Raw genomic sequence first — 5,955 nt, 5'->3', positions numbered from 1 at the left:
GAGACGAAGTATTAAGTGTCCTCTTCCACATAGGGCAAGCTAGAATGAACTATCTTACCCAGGACCGCCGAAGCAGCGTGGACCAGGGGAGATTGATTTGATTTAGCCATTCTGAAGTCATCACTTGGTTGAAGCGCTGAACTAGGGAGGCATCGTTTACATATATATTGGGTTTCGCATGCTCTACTAGGTTAATGTCATAGGGTTGGCTATCGAGCATGCCCAAGTGATGACTTGATTGTGTGCTTGCTTGAATTCTTCACATTTCATACCATCGGTTAGTTGTCGAATCATTCCTCGATCATAACCTTCGTTCTTGGTTCATGTATGCTCTCTTCCACATAGGGCAAGCTAGAATTAACTATCTTACCCAGGACCGCCGAAGCAGCGTGGACCAGGGGAGAACTATACTTTGTCTTGTATGCCCTCTTCCACATAGGGCAAGCTAGAATTAACTATCTTACCCAGGACCGCCGAAGCAGCGTGGACCAGTGGAGGACTATACTTTGTTCATAACACCACAGTATTGAGTAATGTGCCCTCTTCCACATAGGGCAAGCTAGAATGAACTATCTTACCCAGGACCGCCGAAGCGGCGTGGACCAGTGGAGGACTACACAATTAAGAGGTTTGATATCGACTTGTGTGTTTCAATAGGGTACCGATGGTATGTTTTGAACCGATTTGATTTAGCCATTCTGAAGTCATCACTTGGTTGAAGCGCTGAACTAGGGAGGGGCATCGTTTACATATATATTGGTTTTCGCATGCTCTACTAGGTTAATGTCATAGGGTTGGCTATCGAGCATGCCCAAGTGATGACTTGATTGTGTGCTTGCTTGAATTCTTCACATTTCATACCATCGGTTAGTTGTCGAATCATTCCTCGATCATAACCTTCGTTCTTGGTTCATGTATGCTCTCTTCCACATAGGGCAAGCTAGAATTAACTATCTTACCCAGGACCGCCGAAGCAGCGTGGACCAGGGGAGAACTATACTTTGTCTTGTATGCCCTCTTCCACATAGGGCAAGCTAGAACTAACTATCTTACCCAGGACTGCAAAGCAGCGTGGACCAGTGGAGGACTATACTTTGTTCATTACACCACAGTATTAAGTATGGTGTCCTCTTCCACATAGGGCAAGCTAGAACTAACTATCTTACCCAGGACCGCCGAAGCAGTGTGGACCAGGGGAGGACTATACTTTATACTTCACACACTAGCCATACTGAAGTCATCACTTGGTTGAAGCGCTGAACTACGGCGGGGTAATCGTTTACAGGTTATAATCATATAGCTGCATGCTCATTAGTAGATAATGGAATATTGTATGGCAATATGAGCATGCCCAAGTGATGACTTTGTTTCAAGCTCAACAGGTAGGGTATTGAGTCCTCTTCCACATAGGGCAAGCTAGAATGAACTATCTTACCCAGGACCGCCGGAGCAGCGTGGACCAGTGGAGGACTCTATACTTTATACTTCACACCACAGTATTGAGTACGACTTGCATAAAGCCCCTAATGAGAACCACGAGGGCTCTCTCAATGTAGAACCACGAGGGCTCTAGTACCGATTCTCTCGGTACGGCTTGGTCCGTGTTCCTTTATGCATGTACTCGCAGAAAGTCTCAACCCGGAGGTCTTGACTTTGATTGTCATAGTTGGACTACGACGGGGCATCCGACCATTGCTGATCGAACACCCCTGATTCACCATCTTTCGGGTAGGCGGTACGCGTACCTCCGGACGCGGAAGTCTCAACCCGGAGGTCTTGACTTTGATTGTCATAGTTGGACTACGACGGGGCATCCGACCATTGCTGATCGAGCACCCCTGATTCATCATCGTTCGGGTAGGCGGTGCGCGCACCTCCGACGCGGAAGTCTCAACCCGGAGGTCTTGACTTTGTATTGTCATAGTTGGACTACGACGGGGTATCCGACTCATCGAATACCCCAGAAGCACACCATCTTTCGGGTAGGCGGTACGCGTACCTCCGGACGCGGAAGTCTCAACCCGGAGGTCTTGACTTTGATTGTCATAGTTGGACTACGACGGGGTATCCGACTCATCGAATACCCCAGAAGCACACCATCTTTCGGGTAGGCGGTACGCGTACCTCCGGACGCGGAAAGTCTCAACCCGGAGGTCTTGACTTTGGTTGTCATAGTTGGACTATGACGGGGCATCCGACCATTGCTGATCGAACACCCCTGTTACACCATCTTTCGGATAGGCGGTGCGCGACACCACCGACGCGGAAAGTCTCAACCCGGAGGTCTTGACTTTGTATTGTTGGATAGTCCTCTTCCACTATAGGGCAAGCTGGAAATATTCCATTTTACCCAGGACTGCCGAGGCAGCGTGGACCAGGGGAGAACTTCACGGAATCTTCAGGCATCCATGATTGCCATAGTGCGTAAGCCGCCGCTGTGCGCGTCAACTCGTTCCCCGTGAGGAGGAGTCTAGCCGCCGCTAAAAGACGAAGCATTAAGTGTCCTCATTCCACTATAGGGCAAGCTAGAATGAACTATCTTACCCAGGACCGCCGAAGCAGCGTGGACCAGGCGAAGACTATACTTTATACTTCACACCACAGTATTGAGTACGACTTGCATAAAGCCCCTAATGAGAACCACGAGGGCTCTCTCAATGTAGAACCACGAGGGCTCTAGTACCGATTCTCTCGGTACGGCTTGGTCCGTGTTCCTTTATGCTTGTACTCGCGGAAAGTCTCAACCCGGAGGTCTTGACTTTGATTGTCATAGTTGGACTACGACGGGGCATCCGACCATTGCTGACCGAACACCCCTGATTCATCATCTTTCGGATAGGAGGTGGGCGCACCTCCGACGCGGAAGTCTCAACCCGGAGGTTCGGACTTAGAGTTTTTCCCATTTAAAAGTTTTTCTCTTAGCCATACTGAAGTCATCACTTGGTGAACGATTGAACTAGGGCGGGTTAATCGTTTATAGGTATCATGTGGTTTGCATGCTCTCTTAGGTTAAGGTCATGTGGTTGGCTATCGAGCATGCCCAAGTGATGACTTTGTTTCACGCTTGCTTGATTTCTTCATGATTCCCTGTTATATAGTGTAATCATTCGAGAACAGGGAATCTTTGGTTTTGCTCAACAGGTATTGGATGTCAACTTGGTATCTAGATCGCATTAAGTCTCAACCCTTAGGTTCGGACTTGTATAGTGACATCTTGTTACGGTCTTGAGTCTCAACCCGCAGGTTCGGACTACTTAGTGTTTGATCGAATATAATATGGCAACTTGTGCCTAAGTCTCAACCCGCAGGTTCGGACTTCTGTTTATTTGGCCAATGTATGTATAAGGCAACTTGTGCCTAAGTCTCAACCCGCAGGTTCGGACTTGTGTATTTGTTCGAAGTCATGTATAAGGCAACGTGTGCCTAAGTCTCAACCCGCAGGTTCGGACTTGTTAGTGTTTCGTCAACTTTCATATGGCAACTTGTGCCTAAGTCTCAACCCGCAGGTTCGGACTTGTGTATTTGTTCGAAGTCATGTATAAGGCAACTTGTGCCTAAGTCTCAACCCGCAGGTTCGGACTTGTGTATTTGTTCGAAGTCATGTATAAGGCAACGTGTGCCTAAGTCTCAACCCGCAGGTTCGGACTTGTTAGTGTTTCGTCAACTTTCATATGGCAACTTGTGCCTGAGTCTCAACCCGCAGGTTCGGACTTCTATAGTGTTTCGTCAATTATCATATGGCAACTTGTGCCGAAGTCTCAACCCGCAGGTTCGGACTTCTGGAAGGATCACTTGGCCACTAATGATCCTTCCGCAGGTTCACCTACGGAAACCTTGTTACGACTTTTACTTCCTCTAAATCATCAAGTTCGGTCAACTTCGATAAAGCAGACGCGGTTCACGAGGATCCAGCGAACGATCATCTCCAAAGACCTCACTAAATAATCCATCGGTAGTAGCGACGGGCGGTGTGTACAAAGGGCAGGGACGTATTCAACGCTGGCTGATGACCAGCACTTACTAGAAGTTCCGAGTTCATATGGACCATTGCAATCCATAATCCCTACTAAGTGAGTATTTGAGTGATTTCCCGTTCCTCTCGGAATAGGAGACACGCTGCTACCCACATTGTAGCACGCGTGTAGCCCAGAACATCTAAGGGCATCACGGACCTGTTATCGCTCGATCTCATTTTGCTAAACACAAATTGTCCTGCTAAGCAGCGTACCGTAAGTGCACTTGCGCACACGAACAGCGAAGGTGTCAGGTCATACTCCACCGAAAGGTCCTAACCCGTTCCAATCGGCATCGACGCATTAACGCTGACTGCGTTCTAGTTAGCATATGTGAGTCACGTTCGTTATCGGAATTAACCAGACAAATCAATCCACGAACTAAGAACGGCCATGCACCACTACCCTTAAATTTGAGAAAGAGCTATTAATCTGTCTCACCTCCATAAGTTCGGACCTGGTAAGTTTTCCCGTGTTGAGTCAAATTGAACCGCAAGCTCCATTTCATTGTGGTGCCCTTCCGTCAATTCCTTTAAGTTTCAACTTTGCAACCATACTTCCCCCGGAACCTGACTTTGGTTTCCCGGAAGCTACTGAGAGCACCTGGTTGTAGCGTCTCCCAATTGCTAGTTGGCATCGTTTACGGTTAGAACTAGGGCGGTATCTAATCGCCTTCGATCCTCTAACTTTCGTTCTTGATTAAAGAAAGCATCCTTGACAAATGCCTTCGCTTTAGTTAGTCTTACGACGGTCTACGAATTTCACCTCTCGCGCCGTAATACTAGTGTCCCCAACTACTTCTGTTAATCATTACCTCCGGTCTGAGTACAAACCAATGAAAGATTAGACCAAGGTCGTATTCCATTATTCCATGCAAGATTATTCTAGGGCGTTTGGGCACCCTGCTTTAAGCACTCTAATTTGTTCAAGGTAAACGTGAGCGGTCGAGCTCTATGTTACACTTGCACCCGTTGAAGGGCACACCATGACACAGACTTGGTGCCCTACCACACCATTGAGTCGCAACCAGATTCCGACTTGGCCCACCGACCACGGGTTGACCGGGTCGGCGGAGCCGGACTGTGTTGGACAAGTATCAACTTCGAACGTTTTAACCGCAACAATTTTAATATACGCTAGTGGAGCTGGAATTACCGCGGCTGCTGGCACCAGACTTGCCCTCCACTTGATCCTCGTAGAAGGATTTATGCTCTACTCATTCCAATTATGAAACATCATTAAAGAGTTTCATATTGTTATTTCTCGTCACTACCTCCCCGTCCCGGGATTGGGTAATTTACGCGCCTGCTGCCTTCCTTGGATGTGGTAGCCATTTCTCAGGCTCCCTCTCCGGAATCGAACCCTGATTCCCCGTTACCCGTTGCAACCATGGTAGTCCTCTATACTACCATCCATAGTTGATAGGGCAGATATTTGCGAGATCTGTCGTCGGTGCGAGACCATACGATCAGCATCATTATCCAGACTTCAACTCAATGACACGGAGAACCCGCGATTGGTTTGACTAATAAGTGCACCAGTTCCCGCGAGGGTCCTGGCATGTTGCATGTATTAGCTCTAGATTTTCCACAGTTATCCAAGTAACTAGGTTGATGATCTCGTAAATTATAGCTGTTATACTGAGCCTTATGCGGTTTCACATTAAATCTGTTTGTACTTAGACATGCATGGCTTAACCTTTGAGACGAGCGTATATTACTGGTAGGATCAACCAGAATTCCGACTTTGCGTTCGAATGTTCATTGTCCCATTGCACCCGGAGGAGCAAACACCACGTTCTATATGTTGTCAAGTCCGGTAGCACACGGGAGGCGAGCCCCCGTGCGAACCTCATTGCCCTCGTATCACACACACCCGATGCACCGGACAGGCACTTGAGCGGCATTCGACTCCGCTAAGCGCACGTGCGCCCGATTGTGCA

The sequence above is a fragment of the Anopheles ziemanni genome (assembly GCF_943734765.1).
Source record: "Anopheles ziemanni chromosome X unlocalized genomic scaffold, idAnoZiCoDA_A2_x.2 X_unloc_86, whole genome shotgun sequence".
NCBI lineage: Eukaryota > Metazoa > Arthropoda > Insecta > Diptera > Culicidae > Anopheles > Anopheles ziemanni.
The sequence above is the reverse complement of the archived record's forward strand: the minus strand, read 5'-3'. Positions refer to the sequence as shown.